At 47.4% G+C, this 22,104-nt stretch overlaps 1 protein-coding gene across 4 annotated transcripts in view; it reads right to left on the reverse strand.

Annotated features, from left to right (window-relative positions):
• ST3GAL4 (ST3 beta-galactoside alpha-2,3-sialyltransferase 4) overlaps positions 1-22,104 on the reverse strand; it is an 866,978-nt gene that overhangs the window by 668,964 nt on the left and 175,910 nt on the right. For 2 of the 4 annotated variants that reach the window (XM_069614186.1, XM_069614185.1), the window contains exon 2: positions 1,757-1,823. The exons of the other annotated variants lie outside the window; for them this stretch is intronic. The gene's annotated coding sequence lies outside the window, so the exon portion shown is untranslated. The remainder of the gene's footprint in view (positions 1-1,756; positions 1,824-22,104) is intronic. 4 annotated transcript variants of the gene reach the window in all.

The following is a 22,104-nucleotide window of genomic DNA, read 5'->3' on the forward strand; positions in this document are numbered from 1 at the left end:
CCAGAGTGCAAAGAGCCAAGGGGTAAGTGGATAGCAATTGTAATAGCAAGCGGCCAATCAGGTATGTTCTGAACACCAGTGGGTTATGACCTCGGGATCATCTCTGATGACTGTGCCCGACGTCATTCGCCCCATCGAGCCGTCCTCGTGGATGCACACCTACATCCACACCCGCCAGCCACCCCGCCGGAGTGACACAAGTCCCGTGAAGGCCCGAATCTCTCCCACAGGACAGCCTGTGCAAACAGCACCACAAATCCACAAGCAGCTCGACCCCGCAGACAGCGTCACACGTCAGTCACTGTCCAGGCAATCTATGTATAGAAATGTCTGTCTCAGTGCAGGAAATATGCCGAATGAATACTGGGTTAGAGATCTCTCATCCGTATAAATATGCAACCCATAATTACACATTAATATTCACTTTTCAGGTTACCACATTAAAGTGCATATCTCGAAGTGCCGGTGCTTATGCAAACTCACTTGGCCGGCCGTGGCCACTGTACACATTCCACCTATAGGTTTCCTTGAGGCCCAATAGCCATGGCCTTCGTCATGGACAGTTGCCACATTCATCCACCTGTAGGTTTCCCCTCGGGCCCATTAGCCATGGCCACTGGCACAAACACCCATTTCCCCTTGCCTAGTAGATGTGATCACAATCAATGGTCCCCATTCATTTCCCCCAGTTTCCATTACCCCAATAATTATTGCAATTATTACCACAGATTAATGTAGTCCCATTGTAAAATAACAATGCCACCATTACCGTGGTAGTTATCACAGTAATCTGGATCATCGCCATATTACCCCGATAATGTTCGAACTGCAATTGGCTCCCCAGACCACCTCCAACTCCCCATCTTCACATCCTGGCCTCTTTCCCCCTCCCCACCTCTAGCCTGATGCCATTTCATCCTTTTTGCTCCTCCAAATAGCTTTTTTTCCACTTTGTTTTCACATTACCCCAGTAATTACCGCGGTAATCGCTCGGATCGAGCAATAAAGAAAATATAAATAAATAAATAATCCAAAATAAGCGGCTTTTCCAGTGCTGGAAAGCCTCTCTCTTTCAAAGCACCAGGGGAGATAAAGATATAATTTTGGGACAAAGGGGCAACTACTGGACGGAATAACCCCAGACACCTCCCAGAAATCAAGTCAACGCTTCGTGCCCAAGTTGTTTTCTTTGCAAAATATCAGCCAAATCCATCATGCGAGTCACAAGTTATTTGCAATTAAATGTTCAGGTTTCCTAAGGAACTTGATACTCCACTATAGTGCAGTGACTGCTGTACTATATATAAACACATACATAAAAACAAAGAGCGTCTTTCTTGTGAAAGCAATCAAAACACGGGCACATATACAGTGCAAAGAAATTCCAACAGTGGAACGGCAGCTGATCTACAAAACCACTGAAATGCACAAAATCCATCAGAATTAGGAACAGACCTAAATTCTGAGTATGAACAACACAGTATTTGAAGAAATGCGGGAATGCAAAGGGGAAAGAAGTTTACATGCATGTGCTTCAGCCCCCCCCAACCCCCATCATCGCAACCCACCCCCCACCTGCCAAAGAGGAAGTCCATGCAGGCAGCCACATCCCTAGGGTGCAGGCTACTGCAGACTACCCATCAAGGGGATGCCACTGCCTCCTATACTAATACCCCCCCCCCTTAACCCCCCACACACAAGCCAGGCATTCAGAAGTTACACAGCATGGGGATGCAATGCTAAAAAGGCCGCATACCTGGTTCCAAGCATTCCACTCTTCATTCCGGAAGCTCCACATTGCGTCCCCTCATTCCAGTAGCATTCTGTGGACAAAGAACACACACCATTTAACATCCAGCGAGAGACATCGAGTCACGTGTGCAAATGCCAGGGCCACGTGACTGCATTTCAGATATTTGCTGATATGTGGTCTTAGCTGCACGAAGCAGCAGAGGACTCTACAGGGAATTCATTACTGCAACTATCTGCATGGTAGCTGCAGTCCACTGCATGCAAAGTGGAGGAACACGGTGGGGCAGTACTGCAGAGTATTCTAGCATGCACCCGGAGGCTATGCCATATGTTGAAGGCCAGAAGCTTAATGGCCCAAGCAAAGCAAAAGTAGCTAACTAGGACTGGGGCCCTTTAGCATGTCTTGGCTGGTTCCCTCCTCTGGAGCAGCCTCCTCTCCATCTTGAGCCTGATCTCAAATACCAGAAGCTCCTCAAGACTTTCCTCTTCAACCCCCCTTCCCTCTCTCCTTCCCTCCCTCCCATGCTAAACCCCACAGTTGCTGAGATTGGTGGCCAGGGCCCTTATGTGTTCTTCCGGGTCCTGGCCACCCTTCCAATCGCCTTCAGCCTCTGCCCGTTCCCAGAACTTCCTTTTGGGCACCCATTGCCTGTGCTGCCTCACAGGCCTGCACTTATTTTATTGGCAGGTGATCGCTCCTTACCAAGTGATCTCTGCCAAGTACTTTTGCATGCAACTGGCTTACTCCCTTGCACTTCCCCCTCTGGGGATTCTCCTAGCACTTACCCCCTTCCTTCCTCCCTCCCTTGCTCTGCACTTGCACGTTCTGAATGCTCACAAGGCCTAGTAGGATCGCCTCTTTCCAGTCCATCAGTTGTATTACTATCTGTCTGTTCCCATGTTCCCTTCCCTCCTTACCCGGTGAGCGCTTTGAAACACAATTTCTTGTTGTGTAAGCGCCTTACAAATGCACAATACATACATAAATATTTAAGAGGATAGCCAAATTTAACTTGGAAAACAAAAAGGCAGCTAAATATCACCGCCGTGGAGAAGAGCAACGGGTGCTCCATCTGAACAGACTGAGCCCCCTTTCTTCTTCCATGCCAATAATCGTGGAATTAATAGCGATTTTAGAAAGGGAGCAGGCAAGCAGCGGCATTTGTAGCCTAGTGGGAGAAGGCAGCTGGTACCCCCTTGGGATGAGAGGTTAGGGGAATGAGGACGTTCAAAGGACTCAGAATGCACGCCAATCCAGCCAATGAATGTCCCTCCTGCGGACACTTCTACGTCACAGCGTTGGAAAGAGAAATGCTGGCATCTTTAAAGGCTATTTTTAAAATGTATTTATTACATTTGTTAAACGCCCAGACCGTAGGGTATCACGGCGTTGTTACAGATAACTTATGGTCACATCATCAGTGTTACATTACATCAAACAATACTGATACAATTATTAACATGGGTATATACAATGCATGCTTACTTTCAATACTTTACAGATTCTGGTATTCTTCTCGTCTGTGGAGGCCTCTATCAGGACCTGGGCAGGTGGGAGTTTTATAGGATGTGAGGGGGAGCTAGTATTGGTTAAAGAGCCAGGTTTTTAGTACATTTTTGAAACATTGGAAGGAGCCTTCACTTTTAATGTTAATTGGACGGTCATTCCATAGTTTAGGGGCCACGACTAAGAAACTACTACCTCCTGCTCTGGAGCTTTTGAACCGGGGGACAGCAAGGAGTGATTTTGTGTTGGATCCGAGCGTTCTCTTGGATTCTTGGAGTTATTTAGGTAAATTGGAGCTTTTGTGGGTAATACACAGTGCTTTAAAGATAATTCTTACTTTGATGGGCAACCAATGTGTCTCCCTCCTAATGTTAGACATATGGTCCGACTTCTTGATTCCTAGGCCTGCTCGTAGCGCTTTGTTGTGCATTAATTTAAGTTTTCCTAAGCTGGTATTGGAGGTGCCTACTAGGAGAACATTACAGTAGTCCAACTTAGATCGAATTAAGGCTCTTGCACGTGTGATGCAATTTATAGGTGAAAGGTACCGGTGACTCAGTGCAATCAGTTCAGAGGTATAGGATGTGGACGCCGATAGGTCACTTATTTGTCTAGTCATAGTAAGATTAGCATCCAAATAAACTCCTAGAGTGTTGACCTGTTTCAATACAGGGATCAGGGAGCCATCAATATTAATAGCCGAGTAGTCCGAATGGAGCGCGCAGATTTTATTTTGGAAGCCCAGAATGAGAATTTCACTTTTCTCATCATTAAGGCAGAGGCTATTCAATGCCATCCAATTTTGGATTATTGAGTATATCTTATTGATAGTTGTGGTATCCTGGTCATAGTCCCCAGAGATCGGGATGAGAATCTGGGTGTCATGTGCAAAATTAGTGTAGATGACCAGGCAGCATAAATTAGTTTTCAAAAATTGATTAGCAGAGTTTGCTAAACTTTTTCTTGATTAGCAACCAAAGATATAAAATTAGCAACAATACAGCAGTTTTGTATACCGCTGAAGACAGACATTAGTAAGTCAGGCCTTGCAAATTCTCTCTGTAAATTGGTGCATGTCACCGCAAACCCACTTTAGTTTGGCACACTGCTGCCACCCAGAGGTCAGCCATGCACAGTGAAACTTGTATTTGACATTTACTGCAAACAAAGTAAAGTTTAAATAAAAGTTTCCAACCTCCCCTGCAAACGGTACTGGCCCTTCTTAAAATCTACTCGACTATGCGAGTGGGCAAAAATACTTTGCGAGACCTGGATGAGGGTCTGTACAAAGGTTAGCTGAATGAGCGGACACACACATGTATATGATAAAAAGACTCTTAAAACCGTTTGGCCAGCTCTCTCTACTGCAGGTGCAAATATATAATGCAATCATAATCATAGAGCAAAGCGAGCTCTGGAGGCCAACTACAGTGTATAGTTTTGCAGTAGGTCTGTGGATGTACAGACTTGATGAAAATTCTGATCCCTACTTTAAGTAAATATCAAGTTGGCATTGTGTATCCATTATGTAAAAGACTAAGAGTGGATGGCATAGCAGGGAGAGAAATGGCCAAACTAGGCAGAATATTGTCATTTTTTGGCCATCTAACTTTCAGGGTAGCGGGTATAAACAAACATGGTAAGATAGGATGTCAAGGAGTATGGGATCAGCTCATGGACTGACCACCAGTTGCAAGCTGTATATAACCAGCAGGCCACAGGACTAGGTTTGCCATCAAAGCATTTGGCTGTGTGGTCATGTACATTTGCAAAGGTGTCCACTCGTCAATATGATGCATCTTCCCCAACAAAATGAAATCTAGTCGACACTGAGATTTAGATACACTTCACTGTAAATCATGGAGACAATGTAGTGTTTTACAGTAGCAATATTGTAATTATACATTATGTAACCCATTACATTTTTAGAAAAGGAATTGAAAGCCTTTAAAAAAAAATAACATACTGGTCTTTGGCAGGCTGCATACTGTTAGCTTAATAGCAGTATTATCCCGATTATTTCTGGTTTGCAATTATTTGAAAAATAAAAATAAAATGTGCATAGCACTCCCACAAAGGTCTTTTTTACACATGAGTGAAGGGGATGGTTACTGCTACTCTTCCCATTAGCCCCTTTGAACTTGCAGTGAACAGAGAAAAGAGGGCGGAGAGAGCTCTGAAGGCAAGAGGAATGCAGGGTGAGCTGTGTTTTAATTGAACAGGGTAACTTAAATAGTTAACTTTGCTACACAAGTGATAATTTAATTAGGAAAGCTACAGAATTGCACAGCAAATTGCTCAGCGACACTGCTTATTTTATGCCTTGGATGACATCCATAACATCCAACGCTGAGCAGAGGAGCTTTGTGTATGCATTGTATAGTGTGGGCGAGAGACAAGAGCCTTGGGGTACCCCGATGGGGACTGGTATGGGATCAGCTGCTTCTTTACCAATGCTTACTCTAGACATGCGTTCAGCTAGAAAGGATTTCCGCCACTGGGTGGGGTCGTTGAAAAAGCAGAAATTCTTGGCTAGCGTGGCGCAGAGATTGTCATGGTCCACCAAATTGAAAGCGGCGGACAGATCTAATAGTAGAAGTATGCAGAGTTTACCTGAGTCCCTAATGTTGTCTATCTGGATTTTGAGATCCAGGAGAGCTGTGTCTGTACTGTGGTTGGGCCTGAATCCAGATTGTCTCCGAGGAGTAGGTTCTGTTCAAGATGGGCTTGAATTTGATTATGCCCTATTTTGTCGATGTTCTTGAGCAGAAACGGTACCGTGGTTATTGGCCGGTAGTTAGTAGGCACTGTTGCATCGAGAGATTTTTTTTTTAGTAATTGGGTCACCCACTCTTCTTTTATGCTTGCCAGGACTGTATTTGTATTGAAAGAAGCACTCACAAAGTTGGCGATGATGGGGGTAAGGAGAGGGGCACAAAGTTTTACTAGGTGGGCAGGGAAGTTATCTCCTTTACAGTTTGAGGTTTTTCGTTTAGCGATGGTGTCTGCCACTATATCTTGTGTCACTGTGGTAAACTGGAAGATGAGGTTCACATTTTCCTTAGTTGTATTGAGATTGGTATTCAGTATTTTTTTTTCCAGCTAGGATTTTTTTTTTGTGAGGATTTTCTTTTGGAGTAGCTCAATTTTGGAAGCTAGTGGATCTTGGATCGTAGATCACCATTCCTTGCTAGTCTTAACAGGCGAAGTAGCTGGGATTGGATTTTCCAATTCCTTAAGAATGGAGAAAAGTTCTTTGGAGTTCGAGTATGGGTTACTGATACGCGTATTGTATACCTTTGCCTTATGGGTAATAATTGCATCTTTGTAGATTTTGTTGGCAGCTCTGAAGGCCATGGCAGAGTCTATTGTATGGGATTTTTTGTTGATATGTTCTAGCGATCTTTTAGTTAGTCTCAGCAAGACCAGTTCCTTATTAAACCAGAAACTCTTTGTCAGCACGGTGTATCTTGGTTGTTAAAGGTGCTACCGTGTCAATAGTGGCAGTTGCCCCGGGAGGATAGCTCAGCAGCAACGTGTTCACCTTGGAAGCAAGACTACACGAAGCAACACAGGTTCGATCCCCGGGTCCACGCTTACAAACCTCTGGGTATTTAAGCGCGTTATAAATATGCAACTAAGACCAAAAAAAACTATTACGCAAGTAAAAAACAAACAATTCCTATAACAGCACCTTGATGCCTGCGGGCTGTGTGAGCGCTTTAAAAATGCAAATAAATAAATAAATAAATAAATAAAAGGCACTTATGGTAGGCCTCTGCTAGGAGATCAGGGTTTTTGCTAGTAACCGTGTTGGATGATAGTGCATCTGTTATAATGTGGGCGAAGTTCTCAATTGTAAGCTTACAGGTATTTCTAGTTTCGTAGGTACCTGTTACCTTAGTCAAGGGAGGGCTTGTCTCCTTTCTTATCATGGAGAAGTTGATGCTATGGTGGCCAGTCCAGTCAAGGGGTAAAATTGACTCAATGGATATTTTGGCGTTAAGCGCTAGTATACAATCCAGAGTTCGTCCTTTGGTATGAGTGGGGGCATTGACTAACTGTATAAAGTTCATATCTGTGAGTGCTGTGTGTAGGGCTTCTGCTTTAGAATCATGCTTATCATTGAAGCCTAGGTTAATATCTCCTAGAATGATACATTTGGTCTTAGGCTTGATGTGGGGAGCTAGCATCAGAGGTATGTCTAGGTCTCGTTGGGTATTGCTATTCGGTGATCTGTAGATGACCAAGAAATTGAAAGTGGTATTTTGGTCAGTAGCGAGTTTTGCAAAGAGGAGTTCATAGCCTGCTATTTCTTCGATAGGGCAGGATTTTATTTGTAAGTGGGATTTGGCTATTATGGCCTCACCACCTCCAGGTGCAGTAGCTCTATCAGACCTGATAATGTTGTAGTTTGGAGGGATGGCCAGAGCAGGTAGCGGTCCAGAGGCTTGGTGTAATCAGGTTTCTGTACTACTAACCGGTACGTCAAGTTGTTGTTCGATATTAAGGTCATGGATTTCAATGGCGTGCGCTCCTAGTGATCGGGCATTAATAAGGGCGCCTTTAATGTTACAGGATAGCTCTGTGGGAAGCACTGATGTGGGGGACTGGGTCTGGTCAACCGTGTCACTGGTGGGATGTTAGACTAGGGCTCCAGCTGATGTTTTATGTTTGTTGTTGGGCTGATTATTTGGTTTAGGATGTATAGGCAACAAACAAGATAAGCTGTAGTTAGTGGGGTTCGGCAAGGTGCGTGCTCTTAAATGATGTAGTCTGATGGTACCCTGAATAGGGTAGGTGTTCGAGTTGAAATTGTTATGTGGGCATAAACCTAATCTATCATGGGTGTGGACTCTGCTGACAATGCGTTCTTTGAACATTTAGTGGTGCTTGGGGTATAGGTGTGGTTCTGGATAGGCAGAAATGGAGGTGTGGTGGGTAGAAAGGGAGTGGGACACAGAATGGGGTGGCATTAAGTTGGGTGACGGCAACAAAGGATTCATACACTGCTGCAATTACAAGCCCATGGTAACGGGCACAATTTATAGAATTTCTATTTAGTAACCATGGTACGTTTTCTAAACCGGCAGGGTTGATATGCTGGGTCATAGTCCAGTATTATTTATGGTGCTATGGCTACACGGTAGCAGCAGCTACTATTTAAAAGAAACTAGTCATGTACTACTAAAAAAGGTGCTGGTATTTTGCAAAGAAAATGTCTGTCACGCGCCCCCCCACCCCAGACTGCAAATTTCAAGAAAGATTCATTAAAAACAAATACGTTATCAAGAAAGGAAAGTAACGCGGTTTTCGACCTACTCCCATTCATTTCCAATTGAGAAAAGGTCCAGATTTCTGCGCAACTCACAACAAAAACCACTGGATGGAATTGGACCAGGTATGAAACAACTTGGGCACGAAGCTTTGACTCCATTTTCGGAAGGGGTCTGGGGTTATTGCATCCAGTAGTTGGTCAAATATTTGATGGAGAAGAGGGTTCCCCCTTCTCACAAAATTATAGCTATATCTCCCATGGTGCTTTGCAGGAGAGGGGCTTTACAGAAATGAAAAAGCCACTTGTTTTTCCGCTTCAAGCGAGCGATTACCGCAGTAATTACGGCGTAATGTGAAAGCGGAAAGTGGAAAAAAAGCTATTTGGAGGAAGAAAAGGGTTGAAATACGATATTAGTATCAATAGTAAGTCTGCAGGAGCCTAATTCTCTTTGTTCAACCCTAATTCAGAGAGGTTTCTCTATTTCATGGGCCTTTATTTTGAACCCTCAAACAAGGCATCCGCTAGTTGCGACTTCATAACTGGTCGGTTACATCTTCCTCTTGTGCCGTCCGGGCACACAGTAAGGAGACTGCTGCACATCTGCGTGTGCCATCCTGCATTTTGCAAGAAGTGCTCCTTTGCACTAACTTACAGAAAAACTAAACAGCACTTCTAAAAACGGCCTGCTTCTCTTTTAGCTTCTAGTCCCCCCAGTTATCATTTTGCCATAATAAGCTATATTTAAGTCATGGCATGGAAGTCCTACGTGACTCAAAGAGTCATTGAATGTCCCATTCTCCTCACATCATATATATGAGGCATGCCTTTGTCAAACAGTATAAAACAAACAGGTTACCTTTCCACACATTATCTTTCTTTAAGTCTTTCAAGGTTATTTCCAAAACTCACGCTGAACTACATTCTGGCGTTTGTGGTCTTCCATTCAAGATGGCGGCTAATAAGCTCTGACCATAGTCTTGTTGCTCAGGACATTTCGCTGAGGATTTATATACTGTCAGACTCGTTTATTAGGATTGGACTAAGAGAGTTGAACATGGAGATGAGGGAAACGAGGGGGGCAGAGGGTCATGATGTTTTGCCCGGTCCAGTGATGTGGGAAGAGAGGCTGTGGTCTTGCATACTGGGGGGATGGCTTTCCCTGGGCCGGCCACCAAAAAAGTGATGGCTGGAAATTTTTGAATGAATCTCAACCACTGGCATTGCTCTGGTCACCCTTCCACACCACTTTGTTTTAGCCCGTCTGTGCCATTGCAAAAGGGGTTCAGCCATATGCAAATCAGTCAGGTACTGCCACCAATGGGAGCAGCCCTTCCCGAACTGCTAGGTGACGTCCCGTCTGCACGGAAACACAAGCAAGCACAGCCATCTTTCAGCCTTGTTGGGCCTCCTCAGTGAGGTGCAGCTTGGTTCCCTGGCCGCCTGCTGAGGATTTTGTTGACATTTCAAAATGTGAAAAATGCCATTTTTCTATCTCCCTCAAAGACCTCCTCCACTTGGATCACATTATAAATCCTGCAGGAGAGACCTGTTGCCCTTTCTGCCCACAGCCAAGTCCCTGCCCTGACGTCCTTGGAATCTGCATTCACAGCAGGGGGCATACTTTACCCGTGTTAGTAATCTTATGTTAAAAACAGATGCAAAAACCATTGCTTGGGGATTCATTTCTTTTGACGGTCCAATGCCCTTCATGTATAGTTTAGGAAACTTCGGAATTAAAAGCATATTGCTAGTTTGGACAATCTGGCCAAGTATCTGAACCATACAAGAAAAAGCAACTGTGTAACGCTGCCAAATGAACAGCTCGCAAAGCACACATCGCACTTTCTCCCCACCTCACCCCAAAGGGAGATGGTTTCAAATCAAAGTTGCAGAAGCACCTGCGCAAAAGCGATAGGTCTACCAAGAGATGTTTTCTAGTGCCGGAGCCGCTGATCGCCTCCAATCCTGGCTCCGCCACTTAAGCAGTGTGTGATCTTGGGCTAATCACTGTATCTCACTAGTCCTCATCTAGTCTGTACAAGTGATTCAGATCAGACTGCCCGCGACTCCAATAAAGCCCGACTCCCGACATTGTCCCATATAGAATAACAAAGCGCACCATTCTTACACTCTACATCACAGTTTGTCGCCATGATCTGCTCGAGTAGCAAGCTCGCATTCTGTGACGTTGGGATCTGTAGCAGAATGACATTTGTAAATAAGGAGGGCCGCAGATGTGTTGATGCCCAGCGCCCCGCAAATGCTATGCCCGGCCCTGATCAGGTGCCTACAACAGAAAGGGCTTCTGTGTTACATTCCAGATAAGCAGATGGCATGTGGTAAATTGCACGCAGCGACATCAGAAGACTTTCACACCAAGACATACTTGCCAACATAACACATTCCAATCCGTACGTGCTTATCCAGTCCTTTTTTGTTGCATTCTGGGACTTGTAGTTCCACTTCCTATTATAAAACTCGGGACTCAAAAGTCCCAGAATGCATGAAAAAACAGAACTGGATAAGCACCTGCAGATTGGAACGGATCATGTTGGCAAGTATGCCAAGACAAGCCCAAACGAGAATCCTATGGAAAGAACCGCCAGAAACGGTCACCCCTTTCTCACTTCCTGAGTGCAATGAGAGGCTAAAAGCGAGCTATGCGTTACTGTTGTGTGTGTGGAGGCAGGGGTGCTGTAAATGACACCCTGTAGCTATGTCCTACCGGTTCCATGTAATAATGTCCCCTCAAAGATATTGCCATGCGAAGAAAAATCGCAGAAAAACAGCCGTTTTTTGTGGGGACATTATTACATGGAACATGCGGGGGACACCCACTGCAACCCCCAAACCCCTGCAACCCCTGTCCCTATATATATGGTCGCCACAACCTTTTCCCGGCAACATTATATACGGCGACCATACATATAGGGATATTATTACCCGATATCGTCCTACCTAGCCTGCAAACATGGAAAGTTCCTGCAAAGTACAGCCACCAGTGCCCGCCAGTCAGCGGTGGAGATGTGAAAAAAAGGAAGTAGTGCTACTCCGGCCGCATCCAAAAAAGAGAGGGACGGCGGGACGGGCGGGCGGGGGAGGTCCAGGGAGAGACAGGTTGCTGAATGGCTCTTTTTTACATTGTGCTAGGCTAGACATTGGCTGGAATATTAAACACATGGCACTAGATCCGTCCCAGACAGAAATAGCAAAACAATCTATTCATAATTTGAAATTGGCGATACAACCGTGCATGCCAATTAAACAAGATACTATTGGACACACATCTCTTTAGAAGGTGTTTATTGGTCTTCTATGGGAAGCAGTTATACTAAAACACACAATTACAAATATAGTTGAAACTGTTTGATTGACAATACATTTGGAACTGCACTGGGCTCTAAAAAGTGTCTGTAGGTAAAAATGTAATTTTCCTACCTGTGTTGGGAAGCAGGGGCGATCATCCCAGGCCCCCAAGAGGTTCCCAATGTGGCAAAGCCCGAAGACTATCATGGTAGGTGCTTGGGGTGCATAGGTGGGAGAGCGGGTGGGGAGGGTAAGGGGGGGGGAATTTAAGGATAGAATGGAGCAAGATTGGATATGATATGATATGATAGGTTATTTATAACGCGCTTAATACCCAGAGGTTTCTAAGCGCGGACCCGGGGATCGAACCCATGTTGCTCCGTGTCATCTTGTTGCCAAGGCAAGCACGTTGCCGTTGAGCTATCCTCCCGAGACAAAATATAGATCGCAGTGGATACAAAACGCCATTTTGTAAAACAGCAGCCATCTTTTAATCTCCATAAACCTCTCAGTTTCAGATCATTAGCACATGTAACCAAGAATGCGCCCTGCAAGTCCATGAGGGGGCCGAGAGCTCCCAGAGAGCAGTTATCCCACGAGAAGGAGGGTATGAGCCTCTGACCCAGCCCAGTCCAAATCCTATGTTATATTGCCCAGATACACCTGTCCCAAGACCCCTAACATTCCAGAGAATCAGCCACTCCAGGACCCCAGAACATAAAACTGTTTGACCACCCAATAGCAGGGCTCCTGTGATTTGTGCTGCAAGGTGCCATGGAGGGAAAGTAACACATTTAACAGCAAGGGTGGGAAGACTTGGAATGGTGCCAACGCGCCCGATATCGAGTTGGGGTTTGCCGAGATAAGGCGACCTCGAATGTAGTCCCTGCGCCCATGTCTGCGGTACCAGGTGCCCATTAGGCCACTAATAGGGCAGGCAGTGACTCTCACTCTTAAAGGGCACTTATCAAGCCCAGAACCTGGTGACGTTGTGAAAAGAGCCCCAAATGCAAGAAGATGGACATGAGAAGCTGGGACCAATGACCTGGCATCCCATATGGAGCAGGCCACCTCTGTATAGGGTTCTACCAAACAGCTCTGTGAATTTGTACCCTATGTAATATACGTCATTGTGACGCTTTTTTGCCTTCATAAGCTGCCGTCCATGTTGGTTTCGTTAGAGCACTTTGTGGCAGCAGAGTTCTTTGCCATGGCGTTCCTGACTTTTTAGGACAATACACCTTGTTCTCCTTGCAAGATATGTGCTGTTTTTTTTCCCCAGTGGGTTGCATCTTCTCTGGTGTGAGCGTTGAGCGGCTTCTCTACACATGAATAGGAGAGAAGGTGAACCCACCTACGACAGGCGACGCTTTCGTGCTCATTTAGCATTTTTGCATCCTTTTCACAGTAATGGAGCAAAACAGACATTCAGTACTTTGTGTAAGGCCGGACCCGTACCTTGCACTCAGTACACTTTGTAGTTGCCAGTCACCATCTGTAGCAGTCTGCAATTGAATGAAAATATTGGCAAAGACAAGAGATTTGGCTTTTGGGTAGGCATTTGCCAGGCACTGACATTATGGTACCAAATAATCATAAGGTGCAACAGCTGGAACATGGTGTGATTATCTAGACATAGGAGCCTGTCTTATGCCTATCTTGACACCTAAATGCAAGCCAAAAGTGTTGACTTTGTCAATATTTGGTTAGACAGGTCCTCTGTGCACGGAACATATATAAATCAAGTGGTTGAAGGCCTTTGTTTAAAAAACTTGTATTACTCCTTTAGCATATTGGCAGAGGTTTTTTAACCAATACACTCTCAGCAGACTAATTAGAAATGGCACAGGCAGGCCAATGTTTGATGTTATTGCTTCATAGAGCTTGCTCAAAGACACCCCAGGAGGATTTGTTTTGAGGAGAGGAGGAGCCGATAGTGGGTGGGAAGGGCTAGAGAGATCAAAATGGCCATGAACAGTCAATGGGTTGGTAAGCAACTAAACCACACCCTTAAGCTGTGTGTCCCTCCTCACAAGTCCATGCCTCCTAGCTTTACTGCAGTGCAATACTTTCAGCTTCCAAGCACCACCTAATCGCCAAAAATAAAAATGGACTGGAGTAAAACTACGGTGAAAGCAAAGGTCTGTTAGCTGCCTCCTTAGCTGTCGTCTCTCTGTTCCTTGGCCGCTCTGGTGGGTCACTCTCCTCTGGTCCTTGGCTGCCTTGGAAGCTGCTCCTGTAGCCCGCGCCTCGTCTGATCATAGACTCCCTGCTGGGTCGCTGTCAAAAACAAACTGAGGCAGCAGGCTTCCATTTTCTATGTGCTGGTGCTGTTTAAAGCCTCAATTCCCACTCTTGCGTTGTGTGTCAATGCAATTAAGTTAGTTGTTGATTTGAAAACACTATTGTAACAATAGCTGCTTCAAAAACAACACCTCTGATCGTAACTATGTTGCAATGCATTGCAACACACAACTTGTGCACCGAAAAACACAGGTTACACAATGCAACATGCACCAGCTTCACGCACGTGTATGCACTCAATTTCCCCAAATACCCAATGAACCCACCACAAATACACCAACACCGCTGCCACACTCCTTAAGCACCACTCTGACAGACCCACAGACAACCACACAAACAAGTATCTTAGCAAGCTGGAGTGCAGACAGCTCAGAGAATATCTAAAACCTGCACCACACAGAGCCGCATCCTCAACATTGTATCAAAGTAATCTTGCCCTGGTCCTTCGTTACTGCATTAGTCTCCTACGCCCCTTCTTGCAGAGCCCGAAGCTCCTAGCAAGTGAGAACATTGCAGCAGCGGTGCCATCAAAGATGCAATAAAATACCATAACGGCCTAGCCAAGGGTTTCCGCATTCTCCTGTGGGGTAACACGCTGCATGCCGAAAGGAACATCTCTGATCCGCAGCAACAGGGGGAGAACATTATTGTTGGCTCTTCCATAGTTAGTGTACCAAAGATTCTAGTTTAGCGCACTGTCTGGCTGCTAAGAATACACATTTGCCTGTCTAGATCAAGTGGACTAGGAGTGCAATTCTAGGGGACTGCTTTGAGGGGCACTAACAGAGGAGCAGGAGTGTACACCATTTTGTTCCTACTCGTTTAGTCCGTCCCATTGTCACACTATTTGAAATAAGTACTCCAATTTTTGCAGTTAGGTCCGAGTGTGCTTATAATTGACCAGAATCACACACTTTGGCTAAACCCTGAAGCAGGAATTGTAACCCACAATTTGACCAGGTGCCCTCCAAGCTTTACTTGGAACAACCATTTAAGTTTTGGAGTTCAAGATGTAATAAAATACTGTTGTTCCGAGTTTACTCACAACATGCACAAATTGCATAGTAAAGCCACATGGCAACATGTAAATCCTTATTGCAACAGGTTAAGCTAAAGGAATATTATTGTGGCTTTATTTTTTACATCCTGCATGGTAAATCCCAGAATGCACGGTAAGGCAAACATGAACCATGTATGCAAGTAGCCCCACTGTACGGTCAGGGATGTAAGACACACAATAAAAGGAGATGTGTAATAAACTCAGTTAGATGTGAAGATTGTGTGTCACAAACTTCCAGCTCTTTGTCATTCATGTTGTCGAGAACATTTGACTAGTGCCATAAAAGTAAAACTTTACTTTTGTGCTTGTCAGGCAAGTAGAAGTTACGGGTAAAGAAATCTCCAAAAGGGGGCCTTGTGTCGCTCACTTTAACTATCATAGATTTTCAAGCTAACTGGTGCTTTGCAAGGCCTTCCAACTGGAAATGTGCCATCATGGATGTGAAAGGCTCGGTGGATGATGGCATGAGTGTTTGGAAGATCGTTATAATGCTCAGGCTGCAGAGCCATGGCAGTGCCTAGTGCCCACGGGCGGGTAATTCCTGGCCCACTGCTGCCCACACCCATGACTGTTCCCCCCGCAGTGCCTGCATACTTTGGGGGATGGATGCACTAGCCACGGCAGATGTGCAATTTACAGAGGGCAGACAGCATAATAGAACACGGCATACTAGTTTAAGACACATGTTTAAGTGCTTCTTTGACCTCATCATCATTGTTAACATTGTGCTCGGATTGTATAGGTGGCAAGTGGATCATGTTGACCATCTAGCCACAGAAAAACGAACACACTTGCTATGCTACTAAGAGTAATTGACTGACAGATGCAGGAGACATGATGACTGAACTGTGAAGCCTGCCATGAACCCCTCCGTGTATCAGCTGGCATGCATTGCATGCCACGCGCCTCTTAGGCAGTGGCCTTTCCGCTGTGTTGGGTGCTGCTGCCTGGGGACTGCCCTCTTGTTGCCAACCCACACTAAGGTAGCGTTGCTGCGTACTCTTCTCCTGCCCCAAGACTTCTCCGTCCTCTCTTTCTCACGCAGACCCCCTACCCGCCGCTCCCACCCCTTGCCGTCTCATGCGGCTTTCCTCATTAGGTTCATTCTGGCCTTGACGCTCCCCTTCCGTCACACCCATTATTATTGGCAAGTCTCTCCCTGGGAACTAATTGCGACATCTTGTCCAAGTAGAACACAACACCATCTTGTGCGAGGCCTGCGGGGCCCCAAAAAGGCAGAGGACTTGTAAAGATGTGGTAATGTTTGGGTTGCTGATCAAAGGCCAAACTGTCTGCACGTGAGAGGGCTGCGGACCTTCGCTAGAGACAGCCCAGAGCAAGATTTTAACTTGTGCCCTCTGCCAGGCTGATGTGCTGCTATTAATGATGTAAATACTTCATTAGTTTACTCGTCCCAGACACTGTGGCGGAGTCACACCTGCCTCCACAGTGCCTCATCAGATACTACGCCCCGGGCGGCCACCCGCTTTACCCGTCCCTAGAAGCTGCCCTGCCTTTAAGTTACATCAATCTTAGAGAATCCATGCCAGACACAGCAGAGGTACACATGATAAAAACAATGTCATTTAACGCTGTCAGTGTTGATCTGAACCCCCCCCCCTCCCTCCACCACGTGAGCCGTGAAACCACCACCCAAGAATCAAGAAACTGTATGCCAGTACAAGCGCAGGGCGCATGGACAGCGGCACAATGGGCGTTCAGAGAAGCAGGAAGGCTCCCTTCCTAGAAGTGTGATGTATTTTGGAAAGATGCAGGTGTTCTCCCACAGTGTCCGCGAATCTGTGTTCCCATCCGTCACTGTGGGCAGATTTTCGATGTTCATGATGCCATTATCCGCTTGTGGCTCTCCACATATTTTGGAATCCCATGATCCCTAATCATTGACCATGCTGGGTAGGGCTTATGGGAATTATAGTCCAAAGCATCTAGAATGCCAAAGGTTGCAGACCTCTGCATTATCGCCGTACTCTGCTAACAAACAGTGACTGGTAACGGAAGCGACACAATGGGCTTTCCCCTCTCCCACTAGGCAACAGAGTGCGGGTCCTGCTCCCGGGTACCGTAGACACATTTGTGTACAATGTTGAGGGCAGAGGGGCGGGCCACATTTCTGGATGGGTATTAGTTTGTAAAAGCTCTGCTACAAATGTGGCTTGTGTTGTTGGATTCACTAGGGAACCACAATAGGTTTACCACATGGGGGGTGGGCCAAAGGCACTCATGATTGGCACTGGCTTTTAGATGAAAGCCTTCTGAAGTCGGTAGCTAGTCGGGGAAAGGGCCATGCTTGCTATGGGCCGGCAAGTGGCCGGGAGGAACAATAGGGTAAAGGCAGGGTTGAAGCAGTCAAGTTGTAAACCGACGGAAGGTCAGAAACAGGCACAATACACCAACAGGCAGGATTAGGGCCCAGAAGACAAACATTGGAATTGAGGCGAGTTTGGGTGCAATGGGGCAGCCCAACTGCTATCCAAACAGCCTCCCAGGGGGTGGATTCAGCAGGTGTGTCCACCCCCTGCCCCGTGGATGAAACAATGCTCAACATACCCAGCAGCAGGGGTGTTGCTAGGTCTGGAAAAGATCAGAGGCTAAGCTAATGTCGGGACTGGCGGGACTCGGGGCTGGCCATCAGCTAGCATTTTGATAGGGGCACCTGAACCTCTATCTGGGGCTGCAACCAAAAGACTTGTGGCTATAGCCCACTCAGCCCCCCCCCTAGCAACGCCGCTGCACAGGAGGTCTCAGTGAAGGCTACCTGTCTGAGAAGGCTACAGTGGTACAAGTGGTAGACAGCAAAGCTAACCCCCAGCGCAAGCATGGATCAGGAAAGGGAAGAAGTGTGGCTAACGGGCCATTTGCTGATGGGCGGCCAGATGGAAAAGCTGCACCAGTTGGCTGGTCTTCGTGGAACACGGAAGAGTTATGACACTGCGTCTTCCAGGTTTCAAGGTGGCACCAAGAGCGTTGTTAGCAGGAAGGTGCTGGAAGTCTAGAGGCCCTGTCCAGAGATACTTGGCCCCAGCGGGGAGTGGGTGACTAAGAGTGATTGTGTTCACCACAAATAACTACAGCCTCCCTGTAGGGAGCTAAAGGAGTAGACCCTGGGGACTTTCCAAAACCAACCGAAAGAAGGCCTAGAGAACTAAGCGAGGCTCGTGGCAAGAGAGTGATCTTGGTTACCTGGCAAGTGCCCACAGGTGAGGGGAGAGAATACTCATCTACCCAATCCCATGATTGGCAGGGAGATAGCCCAACTTTATTCCCTTGACAGCAGAAACGACCACTACTGGGTTGAAAACTGTAGAAGCGTTTTTGAGAGACTGAGTGACAAGCAAGCCCCCACTCCGGCAAACTACAGGCTTCCTGGAGGCAAATGGAGAGCCTGAAGCCTGGGCTTTCCATCCCCTAGAGACACATGGCACGAGGGTGAAGTGCCCGACTAAAATACCCTCAGGTGAGGGGAGGAAGGAATACTCCTCGACCAGCAAACCCAGTGGTTGGATGGGGAAATAGCCAAACTTTCAGGTACCCCCTAGTGGGGGTGGGCGGTGCAAATAACCAGAGTTATGGAAAGGCACCAATGTCCTTCTGAGCGGAGTACGTTGAAAGCTGAAGCCAGTAGAACTCAGGAAATTGGGCATACTAAAGAGGCGCCCTGGAACACAAGCGCTTACAACTACAGCTGCAGAATGGGGCTGGACTTTAAGAAGGCAAGTTTCTGTGTTTGCCTTGTGGTCTAGAATAGGGCAAGCGTGGAGGCTAGTGCACTTGATAGGCTTAGGTTTGAACTTTTTGTTGGCCATCGTTGGACTCTTACATGGATTCAATTAGAGCGCCCCCAGTGGGAGAGGGACTTGTTAAGAGTAGGTTTTAACATTTGCGTGTTACGACCAAGACGGTCATCTGCATGTGCAAGGGTAACACCTACCAAGCCCACCCTCTAGATTATGCCGGCCATTGCAATTTTATCCCACGTCGGCCCTTATTATTTTGAGAGAAAAAAAAACCAAGCCAAGAGCTCAAAATGTGCACTCGCCAATGGCCACTGGCAAGTGATGCTGGATTCTTGGCAAACAACTCCTTTTGTGCTTGGTGCATGTGGCGAATTCAAAGGGGAGCGACTTTATGCCTTGCCAGTAGTTTGCAACTTCTTTTCACGCGCTCCCCTAAATTAGGAGTTTGTCAATTCCGACCCAATTGGATCCAATCCTTAAATAAATCTGACCAACAATTCCGCTTCGACTCCTGTGCATCACTTCTCTGCGCTTCGCAGTAGGTTTAAAGGAAACCCAGTGACCTTGGGCACCATCTAGGGAGGATGTGTACAGTGGGCACCAAGAATGCCCACGGCCATTGTGAAGAGGTAACTGGAGATGGCAAAAGGAGGATCTCTGAAAGTCTCTCCGATCCCCCAACCTTCTCCACCAAAGGATCCTAGGCCTATGGGGTTCCTAGAAAGATGGCCACCATTTGGGGGCATGTAAGCAACGAGTCGTCCTGTTGCGAAGTTACAAGCATTGGAGCCATGTTCACCCTGCAGGACTATCTGGAGGAATGGTCATTCCTGCAGGAGTATCTGGAGGAATGGTCATTCCTGCAGGACAATCTGGAGGAATGGTCATTCCTGCAGGACAATCTGGAGGAATGGTCATTCCTGCAGGACAATCTGGAGGAATGGTCATTCCTGCAGGACAATCTGGAGGAAAGGTCATTCCTGCAGGACTATCTGGAGGAATGGTCACCCTGCAGTACTATCTGGAGGAATGGTCACCCTGCAGGACTATCTGGAGGAATGGGCACCCTGCAGGACTATCTGGAGGAATGGGCACCCTGCAGGGCTATCTGGAGGAATGGTTACCCTGCAGGGCTATCTGGAGGAATGGCCACCCTGCAGGGCTATCTGGAGGAATGGCCACCCTGCAGGGCTATCTGGAGGAATGGCCACCCTGCAGGACTATCTGGAGGAATGGCCACCCTGCAGGGCTATCTGGAGGAATGGCCACCCTGCAGGGCTATCTGGAGGAATGGGCACCCTGCAGGACTATCTGGAGGTATGGGCCCCCTGCAGGACTATCTGGAGGAATGGTTACCCTGCAGAGCTATCTGGAGGAAGGGTCTGGAGGAATGGTTACCCTGCAGGGCTATCTGGAGGAATGGTTACCCTGCAGGGCTATCTGGAGGAATGGTTACCCTGCAGGGCTATCTGGAGGAATGGTCATTCCTGCAGGACAATCTGGAGGAATGGTCATTCCTGCAGGGCAATCTGGAGGAATGGTCATTCCTGCAGGACAATCTGGAGGAATGGTCATTCCTGCAGGACAATCTGGAGGAATGGTCATTCCTGCAGGACAATCTGGAGGAATGGGCACCCTGCAGGACTATCTGGAGGAATGGGCACCCTGCAGGACTATCTGGAGGAATGGGCACCCTGCAGGACTATCTGGAGGAATGGGCACCCTGCAGGACTATCTGGAGGAATGGGCACCCTGCAGGACTATCTGGAGGAATGGCCACCCTGCAGGGCTATCTGGAGGAATGGCCACCCTGCAGGGCTATCTGGAGGAATGGCCACCCTGCAGGACTATCTGGAGGAATGGCCACCCTGCAGGGCTATCTGGAGGAATGGCCACCCTGCAGGGCTATCTGGAGGAATGGCCACCCTGCAGGGCTATCTGGAGGAATGGCCACCCTGCAGGGCTATCTGGAGGAATGGCCACCCTGCAGGACTATCTGGAGGAATGGCCACCCTGCAGGACTATCTGGAGGAATGGCCACCCTGCAGGACTATCTGGAGGAATGGGCACCCTGCAGGACTATCTGGAGGAATGCCCCCCCTGCAGGACTATCTGGAGGAATGGTTACCCTGCAGGGCTATCTGGAGGAATGGTCACCCTGCAGGGCTATCTGGAGGAATGGCCAGGACTATCTGGAGGAATGGGCACCCTGCAGGGCTATCTGGAGGAATGGGCACCCTGCAGGACTATCTGGAGGAATGGGCACCCTGCAGGACTATCTGGAGGAATGGGCACCCTGCAGGACTATCTGGAGGAATGGGCACCCTGCAGGACTATCTGGAGGAATGGGCCCCCTGCAGGACTATCTGGAGGAATGGGCCCCCTGCAGGACTATCTGGAGGAATGGTTACCCTGCAGGGCTATCTGGAGGAATGGCCACCCTGCAGGACTATCTGTAGGAATGGGCACCCTGCAGGACTATCTAGTGGAATGGTTACCCTGCAGGGCTATCTGGAGGAATGGTTACCCTGCAGGGCTATCTGGAGGAATGGTCATTCCTGCAGGACAATCTTCAGGAATGGTCATTCCTGCAGGACAATCTGCAGGAATGGTCATTCCTGCAGGACAATCTGGAGGAATGGTCATTCCTGCAGGACAATCTGGAGGAATGGTCATTCCTGCAGGACTATCTGGAGTAATGGGCACCCTGCAGGACTATCTGGAGGAATGGTTACCCTGCAGGGCTATCTGGAGGAATGGCCACCCTGCAGGGCTATCTGGAGGAATGGCCACCCTGCAGGGCTATCTGGAGGAATGGGCACCCTGCAGGACTATCTGGAGGAATGGGCACCCTGCAGGACTATCTGGAGGAATGTTTACCCTGCAGGACTATCTGGAGGAATGGTTACCCTGCAGGGCTATCTGGAGGAATGGTTACCCTGCAGGGCTATCTGGAGGAATGGCCACCCTGCAGGGCTATCTGGAGGAATGGTTACCCTGCAGGGCTATCTGGAGGAATGGTTACCCTGCAGGACTATCTGGAGGAATGGTTACCCTGCAGGACTATCTGGAGGAATGGTTACCCTGCAGGGCTATCTGGAGGAATGGTTACCCTGCAGGGCTATCTGGAGGAATGGTCACC

Source organism: Ambystoma mexicanum, chromosome 9 (genome assembly GCF_040938575.1).
Source record: "Ambystoma mexicanum isolate Mex_15411 chromosome 9, UKY_AmexF1_1, whole genome shotgun sequence".
NCBI classification, from domain to species: Eukaryota; Metazoa; Chordata; class Amphibia; order Caudata; family Ambystomatidae; genus Ambystoma; species Ambystoma mexicanum.